The 22,897-nt window shown below is 42.0% G+C and overlaps 1 protein-coding gene across 1 annotated transcript in view; it reads right to left on the bottom strand.

Annotated features, from left to right (window-relative positions):
- The window catches only part of gjc2 (gap junction protein gamma 2), a 251,201-nt gene extending 228,950 nt beyond the window's left edge, over positions 1-22,251 (bottom strand). Inside the window, exons 1-2 of the mRNA XM_072576313.1 lie at positions 22,138-22,251; positions 17,375-17,444 (exon numbers count right to left, since the gene is read on the bottom strand). The gene's annotated coding sequence lies outside the window, so the exon portion shown is untranslated. The remainder of the gene's footprint in view (positions 1-17,374; positions 17,445-22,137) is intronic.
- Positions 22,252-22,897: the final 646 nt, after the last annotated feature.

The raw sequence follows: 22,897 nt of genomic DNA on the forward strand, positions 1-22,897 counted from the left end.
GAGGTTTACAAAATTATGAGGGGCATAGATAGGATAAATAGGCAAAGTCTTTTCCCTGGGGTCAAGGAGTCCAGAACTAGAGGGCATTGGTTTAGGGTGAGAGGGGAAAGATATAAAAGAGACCTAAGGGGCAACTTTTTCACACAGAGGGTAGTAAATGTATGAAATGTGCTGCCAGAGGAAGTGGTGGAGGCTGGTACAATTGCAACATTTAAGAGGCATTTGGATGAGTATATGAATAGGAAGGGTTTGGAGGGATATGGGCTGGGTGCGGGCAGGTGGGACTAGATTAGGTTGGGATATCTGGTCGGCATGGATAGGTTGGACTGAAGGGTCTGTTTCCATGCTGTACATCCCTATGACTCTATGTACACTAATTTAGCGAGTGACTGGAACCAAATATTGTTGAATAGTTGTTTTGAGACTGGATGAAAGTACATAATGGTGTTAACCAGGCATTCTTTCTCATGAGTCTCCATGAATAACCACAGCTGATACAGTGATTAAATACACGCAGTTTTCTTTACACTGCAATCCACAGTAGTCATCCAAACAACTGAGCTGACCAAACCACTCACTCCCACAGGAAGAATGAAGAGGAACAATATTAAATAAATGATACAGTGCTAAAGAGACTTCAGGAATAAAGAAGTCGGGACTATATGAAACACAGATTATTGAAGATAGTAGAGGAAATTGAGAACATAGGCCTTATTAGAGGTGTACAAGATGATTAGGGGTTTAGATAGGGTTGACAGTGAGAACTTTTTTCCGCATATGGAGTCAGCTGTTACTAGGGGACACAGCTTTAAATTAAGGGGAGGTTGGTATAGGACAGATGTTAGGGGTAGATTCTTTACTCAGCGGGTTGTGAGTTCATGGAATGCCCTGCCAGTATCAGTGGTGGACTCTCCCTCTTTATGGTCATTCAAGCGGGCATTGGATAAGCATATGGAGGTTATTGGGCTAGTGTAGGTTAGGTAGGCTTCGGTTGGCGCAACATCCAGGGCCAAAGGGCCTGTACTGCGCTGTATTTTTCTATGTTCTATGTTATTAATAGCGACATCGAATACAAGAGGAAGAATGTTATGGTAAATCTTTATATAAGATTGTTTTGGCCTCGACTGGACTATTGCGACCATTTATGAACATAGCACATTAGAAAATATGCGAAGGCCTTCGGAGGGTGCAGTAGAGTTTTACGAGAATACCTAAAGGGGTGAGAGAATAGAAAAACAAGGACCTCCTACTTAGTGAAGAGAACATTGAGCGGAGATTTGAGAGAGATGTTCAAAATTATGAGGGATATGGACAAAGTGTTTTGGAAGAAAACATTTCCATTGACAGAGGGTTAAGAAAAAGAAGACACCAATATGAGATGAATCAACAGTCGGATGAGGAAAAGTTTTCTTATGAGGTGAGTGGTTAAGATTTATGATGCACTGCCTGAGATTATGGCAGCATCACATTATTTTCAAAAGGAAATCGGATATACACCTGAGTAACTTTATTGAGATAAGACTATCAGATGAACTTTATTGTTTTATTTTTCTGACTTTATATTCGGTGTTTTGGTATTTTCCTGTGTTTTAAGGTGGCGCTGGAGAGTGGAGACACTAAACAACACTTTGCACTGTATTTGTAATAAAGGCATGTGACAATAAATAAATCAAAGTGCAAGTCAATTTGCAGGGCTGAGGTGAACAATTAGGAGAAGACTAGCGAAGGTTTTCTAGCTAACAACCAGCACAGCTCAATGGACTGAATGGCCTGTGCACTGTAATTATCTTCTGGTCTGAAGTAAAGAAAAGCAAATCCAAAGGAAATCAACCCTCAGGTCAGTTGAATATTTGGTGCCCTGCATGCTGAAAAAAACCTCTACAAAATTCATATTTTATCATTGTATGAGGATTTGTAAACTGTATGGAGATGAACTACAGGCTATCAGCAACGAATGGACAAATCAGCATAACAATATAATCAGCATAACAATACTCCTAAACTCTCAAAAAAATCACATTAATAATTGTAGCATTCACCAATGTAATCATTACTGTTCAAACACAATAATTCAAAGTAGCTCACTGATCAGCAGATGTCCATACAGAGTTATAGAGATGTATACTTAGATATGTGGTCAAAAACTCATTTTGAGATCAAATAAGACATCAATGTTATCAATGAAACCAGTGAAGGTTGTCTGCAGTTTAGTCACTGTTATAGTGTAGGAAGTATGGAACCAACTTGCACACAGCAAGATCCCACAAACATAATGGAACAATATCCATTATGTTTTGTTAGGCATAAGTGGTGGTCACAACATTACATATTAGACATTACATACAACATACAAGATCTTTGCTCTTTGTTGAATTTGTACCATGGGAATTTTGGATCCAGCCGAGAAGGCAAACCGGGCATTAACCATAAAAATATAGAAAGTAGTAACAGATGTGGATCATGCAGCCTTTCAAGCTGCTCTGCTGTTCAATATGATCATGGCTGCGCATCCATACCCTAACTCTGCCTTCACACCCATACCTTTCTGATTCTTTTAGCCCTAAGACCTAAACCTATCTCCTTGAAAACTTTTCAGTGCTTTAGCCCCAACTGCTTTCTGTGGCAGAGAGTTCGATAAGCTCACCACATTGTTGGCAAAGGAATTTGTTCTCATCATTCTCTGGATGAAGAAATCATGCTCAACACTCTGGGTGAAGAGCCTTCTTCATTGTTTCATCAGTATATCTGAATGATAAGTACAAAGCTGCACTGCCTATGTATCATATAGGAGTGTCAGCCTTACATTTTTAAATTCAAAACCATGAAGTGAAGTTTGAAACTACAATGTTTTGATCCAGAGGCAAGAATATTAGTCACTGTGTTACCACTGACACTATGTGAGTCCCTGTTCCCAGTAAGCGTAAGTGATTTTATACCCAGCACAATGAAGAACTGATAGTTCAGTCTGAGGTTAGAAAACATCAGACTGACTGATTGAAGACTGTCTACATGATCCTCTTATAAACCATTCATCTCCCACAGCTGCATATTTGGGTTCAATCCAGCTTTGTTCATTTCTTTTATATGCAAACATTTCATGTTAATATAATCTTTTATGTTGTACAGTTCGAAGTCAGACAGTGTCCATTGTTATTAATTATGACATATCACCACATGTTTGTTCCAAGCCTGATACTGAAGCATTAGTGTATTTAAAACAAACTACACTGTGAATGGTTGTGCAATATAGTTGAAACAAAGACCTTTGTCTCTAAATACCATTGCTTTAAGCCTTTCCTTTCCTCTCCTCGTCGATTCATTTTCAATGCATGCACTTTTGAATAAAAGAGGTATACATTGCTCGTTGTTTTCCCTGGACCATCAGAGGCTGAGGGGTGACCTGAGAGAAGTTTATAAAATCATGAGGGGCATGGATAGGGCGAATAAACAAGGTCTTTTCCTGGGGTGGGGAGTACAGAACTAGAGGGCATTAGTTTAGGGTGAGAGGGAAAAAATTTAAAAGGGACCTAAGAGGCAACATTTTCACACAGAGGGTGGTGTGTGTATGGAATGAGCTGCAAGAGGAAGTGGTGGAGGCTGGGACAATTATAACATTTTAAAGGCATCTGGATGGGTATATGAATAGGAAGGGTCTAGAGGGATATGGGCAAAATGGTGGAAAATGGGACTGGATTAGTTTAGGATATCTGGTTGGCATGGACGAGTTGGAACAAAGGGTCTGTTTCCATGCTGTACTCTGTGACTCTATGACTCAGAAGGTAAGCTCATTACTATTTTGGAAATGAACTATTGAAACTAGAGGATAGCAGGCTGAGTCTGTGCTAGGAAGTTGCCCCAGGAATCCCTTTCTGAGAGGAAAAAGAGGCAAACTATCTAAAGGGATAAATATAATCTTGAAAAGGAAATATTTGCATAGCTTTAGAAATATAATGGAAGTTGCAACAATTGGATTGCTATTTCAATGGCTCATGCAAGAAACTGACCAAAAACCCGATGGGAAATTCAGAAGAAATGTCTTCACCTGAAAAGTGGTGCAAGTGTGAAAGTCACTACCACAGGAAGTGATTGGAGCAAATAGTATTGATGCATTTAAGAGGAAACTAGAGAACCATAAAGAAAGAAGGGGATTATGATGATTTAGATGAAGCTAAGAAGGAAGGAGACTTGAATGAAACATACATTGCATGCCCACATTGGGCTGAATGGCCTGATTCTGTGCTATATATCCTACGTAACAAATAATAACATAATGCCACTATTAGACAGAGATGACTGGTGGTGAGTTTAACCTGTTGCCACCACATTTCAAATAAGGGGTGAGGTTGAGAGGCTAGGCCACTCTGCATTTCAAACCAGCCATCCAGCCAACTGGATAAGGTAGACATGAGTAATGAGAAAATATTCACTGCAGTCCTGTTACATTCTAGTAAATCTCTTCTGCGTTCCCTACAGGACCTTTACACTGTTGCTCCAGTATAGTGACCAGAATTTTACACATACAGCACAGCCACCGACTTTTAGAAAGTTTCAGTTCACCATCCTCGGCATTTGTTCTGTTTCTAAAGCCATGAATCTCCGATTCCCTTTTAATATCTTTCCCAAACTTAATCCACCATCTTAAAAAATTTGTTCATGTACACCCATCCCCAGGTCATTTTGATTCTGCATCCCCTTTAGAATCACATCACTTAGTTTTTAGTTTAGCTTCTCCTCATTCTTTTAACGAAAACAAATCACTTTGCACTCCTTTTCATAAAATTTCATTTGCCCTGTGTATGCCCATTTCACCAACCTGTCTATGATCTCATGAAATCTCTTAGTACCTCCTCACTGTTGTCTATATTTCTGAGTTTTGTCTTCCATATGAGCATTTGGACAAGATGCTATACAATGAGAAAATATTCGCTGCCTTCAGAATCATAGAGTCAGAGAGACACACAGCATGGAAACAGAATCTTCCGTCCAACTTGTCCATGCTGACTGTTTATCCTATATAAATCTAATCCCATTTGCCAGAATTTGGTCCATATTGTTCTAAACCCTCCCTATTCATATACTCATCCAGATACCTTTTAAATGTCATAATTGTACCAGCCTCCACCTCTTCCTCTGGCAGTTTAATCTGTACCCACACCACCTTCTGCATGAAAATGCTGCTCCTTAGGTCCCTTTTATATCTTTCCCCCTTCACACTAAACCTATATTATCTAGTTTGGATTGCCCCACCCCAGGCAAAAGATCTTGCCTATTCATTTCTAACCCTGCCACTCATGATTTTATAAACCTCTGTAAGATCACCCCTCATCCTCCGATGCTCCAGGGAAAATATCCCCAGCCTATTCAGTCTTGCCCTATAGCTCAAAACCTCCAACCCTGGCAACATCCTCATAACTCTTTTCTGAGATCTTTTGAGTTTCACAACATCTTTCCTAAAGGAGGGAAACCAGAATTGCACACAATACTCCAAAAGTGGCCAAACCAATAATTTGTACAGCTGTAACATGACCTCCCAACTCCTGTACTCAATGCACTGACCAATAAAGGCAAGCATACCAAACGAAAGAGAGAAAGAGGAACAATGTTTTAGTAGCAGAAAACATCAATTTTAATGCCTGGTGTAGTACATTATGCATGGAAAGCACAGTTCTCTCAATGTTACCCTCTCAAGAGCCCAGAATCCAACCCAAACAATTACAATGTTTTAGAATGGAACAGAAGTTGTAATCAATGAACCCTACCCCAACATGGCTAATCCCCACTTTCTAAGATCAGATTCACAAATATTGTTGCATGGGCATATTATCTCATTGTGTTGTATGAGCTAAAGCTCATGATTGAAGTGGCTGTCATCATCTTTTCAAGCGTACATTCTGGCTTGATCTATTGTGCTAGGAGAAAACCATTTCTTGATCTAATGAGATGAGTCTCTTGTACTTAACAACTAGTCACAGGTAAGCTTGATATGATAGACTTGCTACACAGACTATAAAGTGCACCTGGATATTAGGTCTCATTCCGTCAAGATCCTAAGTTGTTCTGCTAACAGGTCCACATGACATCATCACAGACAGTGGTCTTTATAATATTAATTTGTCTTAACCTTTTCGGGTTATATAAAATTTGTCAAATGTATTTTATTTTTTTACCTGTCCCTTTGCCATCTACTTTCACCTTGCATCATGAAACTTGTTGACAGTTAATCTTGCCCGGTTTGCAAAAATGGAATCCTACTTTTGTCCTTGGCTCCCTTCATTGTACAAAACCATGCACCACCACCCCAGACTTACCCTCCCCTTCCCCCTCCCATAAACACTTGCATCCCATTTATGCTTCTGCATTTGCTGTAAAACTATTTACAATATATGTTAATGTCTAGGAGACAGTAAAGACTGCAGTTGCTAGAAGCCAGAATCAATAGATGTGAAGCTGGAACCCATTCTGACGAAGGGTTTCAGCCCAAAACATTGACTTTCCTGCTCCTCGGGTGCTGTCTGACCTGCTGTGGTTTTCCAACTTCACATCTATTGACATATGTTAATGTCTCACAGGATGGAAGTGAGTGTACTGTAACCATATTTGCAGTCAACACATAAAAAAGGTGGGATGGCAACTTGTGACAGGATTACAAACAGTTTATAGAAAGATATTGATAGGTTAAATAAATGGGCAAAAAGTCGGCAAACAGAGCATAATGTGGGAAAAATGTGAAGTTGCTCATTTTGAAAATAGAACAAAGAACAGTATTTATTTAAATGGAGAAAAGAACTGCAGAAAGCTGCAACACAAAAGGACTTGGGGGAAATTGTAATGAAACACAGAAAGCTAGCACAAAGGTTCAGCAGGTAATCAGGAAAGCTAATAGAATGTTGGTCCTTTGAGTATAGAAGTCTTATGGCAACTGTACAAGGTACAGTTGAGAGCACATCTGTTGTACTGTGAGCAATTTTGGTCCCCTTATTTATGGAAAATCTCATAAAAGGCAGTTCAGAGAAGGTTCACTATGATGATTCCCAGTGTGGAGGGATTGTCTTATGAGCAACGGTTAAACAGGTTGGGACTGTACTTATTGGAGTTTGGAAGAATGAGAGGTGATTTCAATGAAACATTCTTAAGGGGCTTGACAGGATAAATGCTGAGAAGATGTTTCTACTTATAGGAGAGTCTAGGAACAGAGGGCATAGACTCACACTAAAGTGGTGAATAATTACGACTGAGGAGGAAAGTATTTTCTTAGAGGGTTGAGAGTCTTTGGAACTGCCACAGGGAGCTGTGGAAGCAGGGTCCTTGGGTATGTTTAAGGCTGAGACAGATAGATTCTTGAACTGTAGGAGAATCAAGGGTTGCAGGGAAAAGGCCAGAAAGTTGATGTGAGGAATAATCCTATTGAACCAGCCATGATCCTATTGAATCACTGAGCAGGCTCAATGGGCCTTCTCCTGTTCCCATTTCTTCCGATCTTCCGGTCTTGCACATAGAATATCTTTTAATTCTGGGGAAAAGTCATCACTTTTCCCTCTCCACAGATGCTACTTGACCTACTGAGCACTGCCAGCATTCTCTGCTTTTATCTGAGAACCTGTAACCTTTTTTTTCACTTTAGACAATTAATTCCCTGACACCCAAATTTCCAGTGAATCTGTCCAGTTCCCACTGAGAATTGAAGAGAACAGGACTCACTGAGATAACTGCTGAAACAATAGCAAATTCCATTGTCATTATGGAGCTGTTCAAGTGTTAATGCAGCTTCATACAAGGAGTCCAGATTTTGACAAAACAAATATGCGTACGTAAATTGACTATTCTGCCTTATGGTCTTATTTTTGATTTATGATACATTTGACTACAGACAGTTCTGAGTTTTATGAGAGGTGGCTCCAAAGGAATAATTGGAGGTGAGGTCTTCTAACACTTTTCCTGAGGTCAATAAGCCTACACGTCCTCTATCCTCATTATAACAACCCTTGGGAATCAACCATAGTGTGTATTTTACAATATACTCATATCAATGGAATGTAAATGCTCGAACAATAACAGTGAAGTCGACAAGTTCAGCCTTTTTAACCATGGCTATGTTTAATTCTGTGATGCAAACTCATACAACATAAATAATTATATTTAATCTGCAAACTATTCTTCATCTAATTTGCCTCACTTCTTTTGACTGGACATATACTGGGGCTCAGCTCTTAGTTCATGGAAAGATAACTCACTTAACACATTAACTTGTCCTTATCTCTTATCTTCTGCTAATAGATTTGTGACCCTTCCAAGCAAATATACGTATTTGTTTAAAATGTCCAGTATTTTCAATTGTATTTCTTTTTATCTCTTTTTCCTTTTAAATATGTTTGTCAAATATTTGACACCTGGTTTTACACTGCTTTGAAACATTTTTTTTACATTTGATTTTGGTGTATTAATGTGAAATTGTTTAGTAGATTGTGCATTTTACAAGATTCTTTCCTGCTCAGTGACAGAATAAACTTTTGTTGTTTAATTGATTCTAAAGAAACTGACTCCAATTAATTCAGGCCTGTGTTCACTTTTCTTCACACAGATTTCTTTGCACTGCATAAATATTTGGAGAATTCCTCTTTCTATCTCTGTTCCTGTTTCTGTTTCTGAGGTGGATATTGTTTTATTGAATTGAACACTTTCGTTACTGAGAAGCCTGTTCCAGCGAATTGGGTCATGTATCAGTCTAAGCTGTTACATAGGTCAAACACCCCAGCAAAAATGATCAATATAAACATTTCTCATCAGATGCCCACACTTACAGTTATAGAACATTACAGCGCAGTACAGGCCCTTCGGCCTTCGATGCTGCACTGACCAGTCATACCAATCTGAAACCCATCTAACCTACACTATTCCATGTACATCCATATGCTTGTCCAATGACGACTTAAAGTTGGCGAATCTACTACCGTTGCAGGCAAAGCATTCCATACCCTTACTACTCTCTGAGTAAAGAAACTACCTCTGACATCTATCCTATATCTATCACCCCTCAGTTTAAAGCTATGCCCCCTCGTGCTCGCCGTCACCATACTTGGAAAAAGGCTCTCCCTGTCCACCCTATCTAACCGTCTGATTATCTTATACGTCTCTATTAAGTCACCTCTCAACCTTCTTCTCTCCAAAGAAAACAGCCTCAAGTCCCTCAGCCTTTCCTCGTAAGACCTTCCCTCCATACCAGGCAGCATCCTAGTAAATCTCCTCTGCACCCTTTCCAAAGCTTCCACATGCAGTGACCAGAACTGTACACAATACTCCAAGTGCGGCCGCACCAGAGTTTTGTACAGCTGTAGCAAACCTCATGGTTCCAGAACTCGATCCCTCTATTAATAAAAGCTAAAACATTGTATGCTTTCTTAACAACCCTGTCAACCTAGGTGGCAACTTTCAAGGATCTGTGTACCTGGACACCAAGATGTCTCTGCTCATCTACACTACCAAGAATCTTACCATTAGCTCAGTGGTTTGCATTCTGATTACTCCGACCAAAGTGAATCACCTCACATTTGTCCACATTAAACTCCATTTGCCACCTCTCAGCCCAGCTCTGCAGCTTATCTATGTCCCTCTGTAATCGAAAACATCTTTTGTCACTATCCACAACTCCACCAACCTTAGTGTCATCTGCAAATTTACTAACCCACCTTCTACGCCCTCATCCAGGTCGTTTATAAAAATGATGAACAGCAGTGGACCCAACACCGACCCTTGCGGTATACCACTAGTAAGTGGATTCCAGGATGAACATTTCCCACCAACCACCACCCTCTGTCTTCTTTCAGCAAGCTAATTACTGATCCCAACTGCTATATCTCCCACAATCCCATTCCTCCGCATTTTGTACAATAGTCTACTGTGGGGAACCTTATCGAACGCCTTGCTGAAATCCATACACACCACATCAACTGGCTTACTCTCATCCACCTGTTAGGTCACCTTCTCAAAGAACTCAATAAGGTTTGTGAGGCACGACCTACCCTTCACAAAACCGTGCTGACTATCCCTAATCAAATTATTCTTTTCTAGATGATTATAAATCCTATCTCTTATTACCTTTTCCAACACTTTACCAACAACTGAAGTAAGGCTCACTGGTCTATAATTACCAGGGTTGTCTCTACACCCCTTCTTGAACAGGGGAACCACATTTGCTATCCTCCAGTCCTCTGGCACTATTTCTGTAGACAATGATGATTTAAAGATCAATGCCAAAGGCTTGGCAATCTCCTCCCTGACTTCCTAGAGGATCCTAGGATAGATCCCATCCGGCCCAGGGGACATGTCCATTTTCACACTCTGCAGGATTTTTAATACCTCTTCCTTGTGAACCTCAATCCCACCTAGTCGAGTAGCCTGTATCTCAGTATTCTCCTCGCCAACATTGTCGTTTTCTAGAGTGAATACTGTCGAAAAATATTCATTTAGTGCTTCCCCTATCTCCTCTGACTCCACACACAACTTCCCACTACTATCCTATATTGGCCCTAATCTTACTCTCGTCATTCTTTAATTCCTTAAATATCTATAGAAAACCTTAGGGTTTACCCTGATCCTATCCACCAAAAACTTCTCATGTCTCCTCCTGGCTCTTCTGAGCTCTCTCTTTAGGTCTTTCCTGGCTACCTTGTAACCCTCAAGCGCCCTAACTGAGCCTTCACATCTCATCCTAACATGAGCCTTCTTCTTCTTCTTGACCAGAGATCCCACTTCCTTCATAAACCACAGCTCCCGCACTCTACAGCTTTCTCCCTGCCTGACAGGTACATACTTATCTAGGACACTCAGGAGCTTTTAGAGTCATAGAGTTATAGAGATGTACAGCATGGAAACAGACCCTTCGGTTCAACCCGTCCATGCCAACCAGATATCCCAACCTAATCTAGTCCCACCTGCCAGCATCCGCCCATATCCCTCCAAACCCTTCCTATTCACATACCCATCCAAATGGCTCTTAAATGTTGCAATTGTACCAGCCTCCACCACATCCTCTGGCAGCTCATTCCATACCCATACCACCCTCTGCATGAAAAAGTTGCCCCTTAGGTCTCTTTTATATCTTTCCCCTGTCACCCTAAACCTATGCCTTCTAGTTCTGGACTCCCTGACCCCAGGGAAAAGACTTTGTCTATTTATCCTATCCATGACCCTCATAATTTTGTAAACCTCTATAAGGTCACCCCTCAGCCTCCGACGCTCCAGGGAAAACAGCCCCAGCCTGTTCAACCTCTCCCTATAGCTCAGATCTTCCAACCCTGGCAACATCCTTGTAAATCTGTTCTGAACCCTTTCAAGTTTCACAACACCTTTCCGATAAGAAAGAGACCAGAATTGCACGCAATATACCAACAGTGGCCTAACCAATGTCCTGTAAACAGCCGCAACATGACCTCCCAACTCCTGTACTCAATACTCTGACTAACAAAAGAAAGCATACCAAACGCCTTCTTCACTATCCTATCTACCTGCGACTCCACTTTCAAGGAGCTATCAACCTGCACTCCAAGGTCTCTTTGTTCAGCAACACTCCCTAGGACCTTACCATTAAGTGTATAAGTCCTGCTAAGGTTTGCTTTCCCAAAATGCAGCACTTCGCATTTATCTGAATTAAACTCCATCTGCCACTTCTCAGCCCATTGGCCCATCTGGTCCAGATCCTGTTGTAATCTGAGGTAACCCTCTTTGCTGTCCACTACACCTCCAATTTTGGTGTCATCTGCAAACTTACTAACTGTACCTCTTACAATATTTGGAAAGTTGAAGTCCCCCATGACAACTACCCTGTCTCTCTCACTCTTATCGAGAATCATCTTTGCTATCCTTTCCTCTACATCTCTGGAACTATTCAGAGGCCTATAGAAAACTCCCAACAGGGTGACCTCTCCTTTTCTGTTTCTAACCTCAGCCCATACTACCTCAGTTGACGATTCCCAAACATCCTTTCTGCCACTGTAATACTGTCCTTCACCAACAATGCCACACCTCCCCCTCTTTTACCATCTTCTCTGTTCTTACTGAAACATCTAAATCCTGGAACCTGCAACAACCATTCCTGTCACTGCTCTAACCATGTCTCTGAAATGACCACAACATTGAAATCCCAGGTACCAACCCATGCTGCAAGTTCACCCACCTTATTCTGGATGCTCCGGGCGTTGAAGTAGACATACTTCAAACCAACTTCACTTATATGTATCTGTAGTCTCCCTGTAATGCAAGTAGTTGCTTTCTTATTGCACTTTTTCTATTTTGGAAAACTTCATGCTTTAACATTATTTTTAAATTGTAACACATCCTCTCAGTGGAATGATTCCATTCCTAACATTTCCTTTCTCACAGTCACACTCTGCAAAAGCCCTGAATTTTCTCACCTTCTTTTGCCAACTGCAGGCTAACCTATTAGAACCTTTGCTATTTTTTCATTATTCTTTATTTTTATTCTTTTGTATAATTTTGGTTTGGAGTCATGAGCTGGGAATTATGAGTCAGAAATGACTGGTGGACTTTGAAACAGTTTGTGGTAAAATAAAAATAACAGACCGTCAAACATTTTGAGGCCAGGCCTGTGAACATAATGCAAGATTTTACTGTAATAGAGTTCATCTTTTTCCCTTCTTATTGTTCCTCCCCTCAGCTCCTCCAGTCGTTGTTTAATGTCGGCTGGACTGTGCAAACCAGGCTCTGGGTTCTTGGTTGCAGGCCCCTGCTGTGGCCACAATTGGGACTGCTGTATCTGAGCTGTAACCATTGGACCTGGGAATGCACAGGTTCCATCCCTCCTTTTCCATATCCAACGCTCCTCCAGAGGTTGCTGCCAGTCATCGAGGTTCTCTGCCATCCCTTTTGCCCATGCTTCCACTTCTTCAGGTGCCTGGGTCTAGCCGCAGACCAGGAGCCTTGCATTCCATCAAGGCCAGGAGACTTGTCTACTTCTAGCTCCATTAGCTTGCTCAACACTACCTCTTTAGTGATAATAATTATTTCCAGGTCCTCACCTACCTTTGTCTCCTTGTCAATTACTAGCATGTTATTTGTGTCCTCTACTGTGAAGACCGACATAAACTACCTGTTCAATGCCTCAGCCATTTCCTCAATTGCCATTACTAAATCCCCCTACTCATCCTGTAAACGACCAATGTTTACCTTAGCCACTCTTTTTCGTTTATATATTTATAGAAACTCCTGCTAACTGTCTTTATATTCTGAGCTAATTTACTCTCATAATCTATCTTACTATTCTTTATAGTTGTTTTTTGTGGCTTTCTGTTGACCTTTAAAGTTTTACCAATCTTCTAGTTTCCTGCTGCTCTTTGCCACTTTGTATGCCTTCTCTTTTAATTTGATAGCTTTCCTTATTTCCTTAGACACACATGGAAGATTACCTCTTTTCCTATAGTCCTTCCTTTTCACTGGAATATACTTTTGCTGAGCACTCTGAAAAATTGCTTTGAAAGTCCTGCACTGTTGATCTACTGTCCCACCATAAAGTATTTGCTTCTAGTTCACTTTAGCCAACTCCTCTCTCATCCTATTGTAGTCTCCTGTTTAAGCATAGGACCCTGGTTTTGGATTTTATCTTCACAGTTTCCATCTGTGCTCAGCACAGTTCTCAACTTATCCCTCTGTGTTGCCACCTCAATAAGTTTTGGGCACAATGTGACATTGAAATGTTCTTCTGTCACCTTTGTCTCCATGCCCATTTCTTTGGACTGCCCTGTCCAATCCCACAGACCTCTTCACTCACCTCCAATACTTTCCCTCCACCCAAACCCTTACCTCTCGACTTTTACCTGCACTCAATTTGCTATTGAGAACTGTCGATTTGACATCAGTCACCTTAATTTCTCTGCCTCTCCCTTTATCCATTCAAACTGATGTCCCTCTGAACTGACTGAACTCTGTGCTTTCCAATCCAACCTGACTTTGTATTCAAGCTGCCTACAACAGTGGTAGTGTTGTTGTCTGGTGTACTGTTGTTATCTGGTCTAATTCTTGCACCCCTCCTCCTACTTACCCCGGACCATGTCCCCATCATCAAATACCAGGCTAATGTGCCCACAACAGTCACTGATATAATTTTATCCAGTGATCACCCCCACCTCCAAACTCATTGTCCCCCAACCCACCACATGCCATTTCTATTTCCTTCCCGGATTCCAGAAACACGACTGCCTGGAGAGACCCATTGTTTCTACCTGCTCGTGCCCCACAGATCTCATCTCTTCCTACCGCCACTTGATATTTTTCTCCACTTGTCCATTCCATTCCCTTCCCACTTGCATGCCAGCAACTCTTCTGATGCTTTATGTCAGTTTAAGAATTTCCAGTTTGCGGACTTCAGCTGCCTCCTCTTTGCCATGGATGTGCAATCCCTCTACACATTCACTCCCATCAGGATGGTCTCAGAGCTCTCTGCTTCTTCCTGGAAAAAACGTTCTGACCCGTCCCCATCCATCACCACTCTCCTCTGCTTGGCCGAGCTTGTCATCACTTTGGACAACTTCTTGATCTCCTCTCACTTTCTTCAAGTCAAAGGTGTGGCCCCAGTTGTGCCAGTCTCTTTATGGTGTATGTGGAATGTTCCTTGTTCCAGTCTTACTCTGGCTCCCACCCACAACTTTCTTCAGTACATCGATGACAGCATTGGCACTGCTTCCCTCTCTTGTCTGGAATTGGATAGGTTTAGCACCTTCACCTGGTCCATCTCTGACCCCACCCTTCCCTTCCTCAACATCTCTGTTTCCATTTCTGGCATTAAGCTGGCCACAATATCCACTACAAACCAACCAACTCTCAGTTTCCAAAGCTATACATCCTCACAGCCTGCTGCCTGTAAAGACTCCATTCCATTCTCCCAGTTTCTGCACCTCCATTAAATCTGTTCTGATGGTGCCATCTTCCACACGGGATCCTCAGGAAATGTCCATCTTTTGCCTCATCCGAGGATTCCACACCATCATGGTTCACAGGGCCCTCAGCCGTGTCTGACCTATCGTAGCCTTCAGGACTCAGGATGGAGTTCAATAATTTTAAAGCCTGGGCATCTCCTTCCATATCCTTTACCCACCCACATACATCAGGCCTTGTCATGAAATGGGCTACTTTCACTACAACCAACCCATTGTCACATATTAATGATCCTTATGACTGGGTTTTCTCTCTTCCTGACTTATCATTATCCACTCCTTCAGTGGGATGTCACTCATGCCCCCCCTACACATTAACAGCACAGAGGTGGAACAAGTGGAGAGTGTCAAGCTCCTGGGAGTGGTAATTCACAACAAGCTTTCTTGGACTCTTCATGTGGACGCACTGGTTACAAAGGCCCAACAATGTCTCTTCTTCCTCAGGCAGCTGAGGAAATTTGACATGACGGTGAATACCCTTGTCAACTTTTATAGGTTGCACCATCAAGAGCATTCTGTCTGGCTGTATCACCACCTGGTGTGGCACCTGTACCATTCAAGATTGGAGATGGTTACAAAGAGTGGTGAACTCGGCCCGCTGTCAAGGAAAGGCTGCCAGTATTCTTAAAGAGCTATTCCACCCTGTTAATGTTTTTCTACAACCTCTACTATCAGGGAGAAGGTACAGAAGCCTGAACACATGCACCAGCCAGTTTCATAACAGCTTCTACCCTACTGTTGTTAGAATACTGAATAGACTCATAAACTCTTAACATTCGCCTGTACCTGTGTTTTTGTTTTTGCTGCTGTTTGCCTGTTATTTACTTATCTATGCTACTTAACTTTGTGATCTGCCTGTATTACTCGCAAGACGAAGCTTTTCATTGTGCCTTGGTACACGTGACAATAAATTCAATTCAATTCATCTGCCCAACTGTTACTCTCTCTCATAAAAAAGAAAGGCAGCTCTCTGGAGTATTGTGTCCAGTCCTGGTCTCCCTGTTATAGAAAGGATATTATTAAGCTGGAAAGGGTTTGGAAGAGATTTACCAGGATGTTACCGGATATGGAAGGTTTGATTTATAAAAAAAAGGCTGGATAGGTTGGGACGTTTTTCACTGGAGTGTAGGAGGTTGAGAGGTAACCGTGTAGATGTTTATAAAATAATGAGGGATATACATAGGGTTAATGGTAGCTGTCTTTTCCCTAGGATGGGGATTTCAAGACTAGGGGGCACATTTTTTAGGGGAGAGATTTAAAAAAGACTTGGGGGGGGGGGGGCAAATGTTTTACCCACAGGGTGGTTCGCATGTGGAATAAACTTCCTGGGGAAGTGGTAGATGTGAACACAGTTACAATGTTTAAGAAACTTAGATAAGCATATGGAGGGATGTGGCTCAGGAACAGGCAGGTGGGACTAGATAAGTTTGGGATTATGTTCAGTGTGAATTGGTTGTTCTGAAAGATCTGTTTCTGTACTGTATGACTCTATGAAAAAGGATCACTGGACTCAAAATGTTGATTCTGTTTTCTCTCCACAGATGTTGCCAGACCTCATGGGATTCTCCAGCAATTTCTGTTTTTGTTTCAGGCTTAGCTAAACCTGGAGACTGACTATGGGGTCACATTCTTAGCAGACTAACGCTCACAGTGGGAGAAAGTGAGGACTGCAGATGCTGGAGATCAGAGTCGAGAGTGTGGTGCTGCTTTTCCAGCATAACACTCTTAACTTTAACAGTAATTAGATTCTTATCAGACAGAAGAAAGCTAGCCCAGAAGTTACAGTCCAGCCAAGATTCCTAAATGAATCAGTTTCAACTTAACAAGATAGTTTCTATGTAATAATTGGTTTGTATCTCTCTGGCCAGGACCATTGTTCATTTATATGAGAGCAAATGTGAGCCATCAGAGCCAATTCAAGCATGATCTGTTTCAATCGCTTCCCTTTCTTCAGAAATGGCAGGGGAAAACATCTCGTCCACTGGTCCTCTGTGTCTGTTGGCCCCAAGGGGCTCAGAATGAAGGGGTATGACAGTGCAAGAGGATCATGTATTCTGTCCTGGCAACTGCTGATTAGACTCTTTCCAGAAATTGTGGTCAACTGGCATTTGATGTTTTGTCCAGCAGAGTTCATTTCAAAATTTAAACAAGAAAATCCAGCTTTTAAAACATTTTATGGCTTCTCCTCATTTCTCATGGACATAGCAACATTCCGAGATTATGAAAGGCACTATATATAAATGCAAAGGATTTTTTTTAACTTCCATTTGCATGGACCACTGCAGCTTGTTGATGGTGTCTGACATTACTGGGAATCTGACTGCAAAAAGACTCAAAATATCAATTAAACTTGCTGAACTCTGCCTCAGATGTATATTTAGATCACATTTAACTAGATTGCTCGCTTTTAAAAATAACTTTAAATGACTCACAAGGATTTTTCTCCGCTCGCCACTGGAGTGACTGGCTGCTCCTAAGCTTCCTTAATCCACACTGATAGATCTGTTAAAAATGACAAAAGAAATCTTGGATTTCATTCGGGCAAACTGCTGGACTTGAAAGGGAAGTTCTCTGCCCTCCTACTGTCACAAAAATGCATGTGGAATGCACAGAAAGCATCTGTTTCCTCTCAGGAACTTTATATTATCAGTGTGCTTTCATCCTCAGGCCATTAGAGTACTCCTTTGCATGGGGGAGGCAGAGGAGCAGGTCAGCCCATTGACAGCTAGCTATTGAGCAAGAAATGCTTGATAAAATTGTCATGAACTGATTCCTCTTTCAGAACAAAAAAATAAAACGCCAACTCTGAGGCAATTTGGCTTAAGAATCAAATGGTTGGCAACAGAGCACCACCATTTATGACAATAAACACTAAGGTCCCATAAAGATTTATAAAATTTAAAATGGGCAAGATGACAGTCATACTAACTGTGAAATTTGGCAAAGTACAATGAGTTCCTCCTGACTAAATTATGCCATTACAAGAGGATGCAACAAAGGAACAATACTGTTAAAGTAGAATTGTAAGGAAATTGTGAGCCTTTAGACTTAACTACAAAATTGAAATATATGGCATTGTCTAATCTAATAAGTAGCATTTTAAAGTTAAACAGACTATACATTGATTATTGTTTTGACTTCTCACATGTAATTTTGCAAGTAGTCAATTAACTTCAAGTGGTTTGCTTATAAAATGTTCTGCCTTTATAGTCATGCATTATCTATGTGGCTATAGATTAGATTACTTACAGTGTGGAAACAGGCTTCGGCCCAACAAGTCCACACCGCCCCGCCGAAGCGTAACCCACCCATACCCCTACATCTACATCTACCCCTTACCTAACACTACGGGCAATTTAGCATGGCCAATTCACCTGACCTGCACATCTTTTGGACTGTGGGAGGAAACCGGAGCACCCGGAGGAAACCCACGCAGACACGGGGAGAATGTGCAAACTCCACACAGTCAGTCGCCTGAGGCGGGAATTGAACCCGGGTCTCCGGCGCTGTGAGGCAGCAGTGCTAACCACTGTGCCACCGTGCCGCCCATAGGGGTAGTGTATAAAAGGAGGAAAGTGAAGTACAAGGATAGAGAGGTAAATGGTGGAAATTACAGAGCTTGGGGCCATAGCAACTCAACGCACAACTACAAATAGTGAAGCAACTAAAACCATGACTTGCTATAGAGGGAGTGTACTGAAGCTTTACTAAATTGATTCCTGGGGTGGCATGACTGACGAATGAGGATCATATTCACTGGAGCTTAAAGAAGGGGGAGTTCTCATTGAAACCTGTAAAATTCTAACAGGAATAGATAGATTAGACGGAAGAAGGGTATTTCCAATGGTGAAGGATTCCAGAACCAAGAGTCGCAGTTTAAGGATAAGGTGTAAATCTTTTAGGACTGAGATAAAGATAAGTTTCTTAACCTAGAGAGTAGTCTTTGTGGCTATACAAAGGCTCTAATCAATATAGCTGACAAGTCTGTGTCTATATAGTTCAAAATGGGCGGCCATGTCTTATAAGAAAAGTTTCATTTTCTGGTGCACCATACTTATAATGAAGTCTAAGGGGCCATGTTCCATAACTAACCTGCACCGTCCTGATAAACCCGGGGGATTTTCTGAGATCTAGCTCATCAGAATTTTCTTCCTTGCACAATATGTAAGAATATTAAATAGTTTCTTCCCATGCTCATCTAAAGAAGGTAGATTCAGCAGATCCGAGAGGAGAGATATCAGATTTACCTTGACTTTGGTTCCCAAGATCCCTTCGCAAAACATTTGCCATAGCACCCCAATACCTGCGAAGCTTGTGGCACAACCACAAGCAATGGGTGAGAGTACCTGTCTATTTTGCATTTGGGGCATATTAGAGACATTTCTTTTTAAAATTTCACAAGCTGCTCTGGGGCCAAATACGCCCTGTGGAGAACCTTCAGTTGCATAGCCTACATTCTATTGCAGATTGAAATCTTTCTCACATTCTCTCAAATGCCATCCCATGCATCTGATGAGATCTCCACTCCCAATTCCTGAGTCCTGATCCCATAGAGCTGTTCAATGTCTTTCATGACACCACCTCCCAGGAAATGGTAGAGAGTACTAATCAAGAGAATACCTGTGGACGAAGGTACTCTACTTTGCACATCAGACTTACAGGTATTTACCAACAATGTGGTCTTTTTCTCTATAATGCCCCTAATCTGAAAATAACGAAAGTGGTCCCTAATGGACAATTCATCTTTATGGCTCAGCTGATCGAAAGACATCATGACCTCCCCCTCAAATAAGTCTCCCAAACAGGAAACTCCTCTAGACTCCCAGAACCTAAAGCCAGAACCCATCGATCCTGGCCAAAATCCTGGCATTCCTACTGTAGGAGTAAAAAGGGAAGTTTAATATCAATTGCCCTCACTGTGTCACATCATTCTCCATGCTTTAACCGTGTTAATAACAATCAGGTTTCTACAATGTTCCATGACAGTCCTCATCTTGTCCATAAACAGCAAACTAATAAGGAGATATTTTGCCTGGGAGGCCTCAATGGCCAGCAATATTGACCTCGGATCCTGACAAGCCCAATTATTCACGTAGGATAATAGGGAAGTTATTTGATATCTCTTAGAAATCTGGGACCCCACGCCACCCCCCCCCCCCTCCTCCACCCCCACACCCCGTCCATTGCCTGTGGTAGCTGCAGCTTAGCAAGCTTAATGAGAGACTGCCTGTGGCGCCAGATGAAATAATCGAGCCAACCTTTAAGTCTCCGCAACGCTTGCCTAGGTAGCATCAGAGGGAGCATTTGCATGGGATGTAATAAGCGATGAAGAACATTCATTTCAACTAGAGCTATTCTACCCAACCAAGACACTGGTAGAACCTCCCAACACTGCGTGTCCTGCCTTATCTTCTCAAGCAAATGCGCAAAATTAGCTTTATATAATTGATTAAAGGCAGGAATAATGAAAATGCTTACATATAGAAAACCTCCCTGTGACCACCTGAAAGGGAATCGATTTCACCTTCAAGATCGGGTACTCCCACAAGAACACCCCCACCCCCATGGGCATGGTCTCCAATTTCATAATGTTGATTTTAATACCATGAGAAACAGCCAAATAATTTAATATTTTGTATTAAATGGGGCACAGATATTGTTGGGTTAGACAGAAAAAGAAGAACATTGTCTGCATAAAGGGTGGTTTTATATCCCCCTGATTCAGCCCCTGGACAATTATATTGGGGTCCCTCCAGATAGCATCTGCCAATGGCTCAATCATTAATGTGAACATCAGAGGTGAAAGGGGGCACCCTTGTCATCTGCCTCAGCCAATACAAAAATTGTCAGACGTTATGCCATTAGTACAGACTGCTGCCCTAGGATCACTATATAACACTGCCACCCATCTGGCGAAAACCAAACAGTTCCAGGACATAAAAAAGATATGGCCATACCACCCAGTCAAACGCTTTCTCCACATCTAGAGAGACTACCAAGCCTGGAATCGACCTCTGCTGGCATCCCTGGACCATGTTCAGCATTCTTCTAATGTTGTTAGGGGACCTGCGACCCTTAAAACCTGTCTGGTCCTCCTTTACAATAGAGAGCAATACCTTCTCAAATCTCAGTGCCAGGGTTTTCAATAAAATTTTAAAATCCATGTTTAGCAGCGAGACGGGCCTGTACAAAGCACAGTCCTCAGGGACTTTCCCTCTCTTGAGGATAAGTGAGATATTAGCTTCTCTCAGAGAGGACGGGAGGCAGTCCCGACTGTACAAATAATTGTACATGTCCAAGATTGTCCCAGCCAACATATTTATAAACTCCTTATAAAACTCACTCCGAAATCCATCTGGACCGGGTGCTTTACCACTTTGGAGCTGCCTCCTGTATCTCTTGGATTGTCAGAGGGGCATTCAAAAGGGACCCTGGTCCAAAGTTACACTGGGAAGGTCCAAGTTCATAAAAAAGGACTCCATCTTCGCCAACCTGTCCTCACAGCCCTCCAACTGATACAACTCAGAATTAAAACTTCCTATACGCCATGTTAATCTTTTTGGAACCACAAGTGAGAGCACCAGTACCCTCTCTAATGAATGTGACAGATTGAGTGGGTAGGGTGGGGGGCGTGGGATGCTGTTCTTCCTGGCCAGATATGCCAGATTATCACCATACTCAAATAGCCTTTGTTCTGCGAAGGAGATCTCTCGCTTGGCTGTCTGGTGAGCATGGGATTCAAAGCAGCCCAGAGAGCTATAATCTGCTGTAGCTCGGTCACAGACAGCCTGTCAAAGTATGCCGTCTCGGCTGCCTTCAACCGGGCCTCAAGCATACACTGCTGCTCTCCCCTCTGTCACTTCCTGTTTGCTGAGTAAGAGATTGTTATACCCCTTGCATAAGCCCTGGCAGTATCCCAGAGTACCGACGAGGATCTGGCCGTACCAGAATTAATATCGTAGAAAGTTTTAACCTCCCAAGAAAAGGACTCAATAAACTTTCTGTCCTTCAGGAGAAAAGGATCCGTGCGACAATGCTGCAAACCTGTCCCATTACCTCTGGCCTTAACCTCCAAATACATTGCCACATGGTCAGAAATGGCAATGTTTCCAATTCTACAGGACAGTACCGAATCCAAAAAAGCAAAACACATATCAATCCTTGTGCGGATTAGAGAAATAAGTAAAGTCCTTACCCTCAGGGTGAAGGCATCTCCACACATCCACCAGCCCCAATTCCCCATATAAGTCCTTTGGATTGCGGGAGGTACCTGGGAGACCTCTGGGCATCCTGTCCACTTCGGGATCCATAAGACGATTGAAGTCTCCCCCTGTAATTTTTGACACACTCCAAGGGCCATCAATCTGTAAAGTGCATCCATTTAAAATTTAAGAGGGGCAATAAACATTCAAAATACTGTACTCCTCCCCATGTATTATAGCTTTGAGCTTCACAAACCACCCATAATCGTCCTTAATTTGGTCTAACAGCAGAAATTGAAGATTCTTCTGAATGAGTATAGCTACTCCCCTGCTTTTAGAATTAAAAGACAAAAAGAATATCTGGCCAAACACTCCCTGCTGTAACTTTAAATACTCCTTATCGTTTAGATTGTTTCTTGCAACAGAGCGACATCGACCCTCTCTTTTCTAAGACAGAAAAGTATTTTCTTTCTCTTAATCGATGAGTGAAGGCCCTTAATTTTCCAGGTGCACCAGTTAAACAAGCAACTAGCCATAGCCATCTGAAACAGCCTATCACCCCCCTCCCCCCCACCCCCCCCCCCCCCCCGCCTCCCTGCCCCGGGAGGAAGAACTCTATTCATGACACGCTGAGTGGAAACAGTAAAAGATTCATATAATCTAGAAAATACAACTACAAAAACTACCAAAGCAGAACTTCTAAAACCTACTCCTACAGTAAAACAACACTAAAACAGATAATAGGAGACTTTC

This window comes from Chiloscyllium punctatum, chromosome 8 (genome assembly GCF_047496795.1).
Source record: "Chiloscyllium punctatum isolate Juve2018m chromosome 8, sChiPun1.3, whole genome shotgun sequence".
Lineage (NCBI taxonomy): Eukaryota > Metazoa > Chordata > Chondrichthyes > Orectolobiformes > Hemiscylliidae > Chiloscyllium > Chiloscyllium punctatum.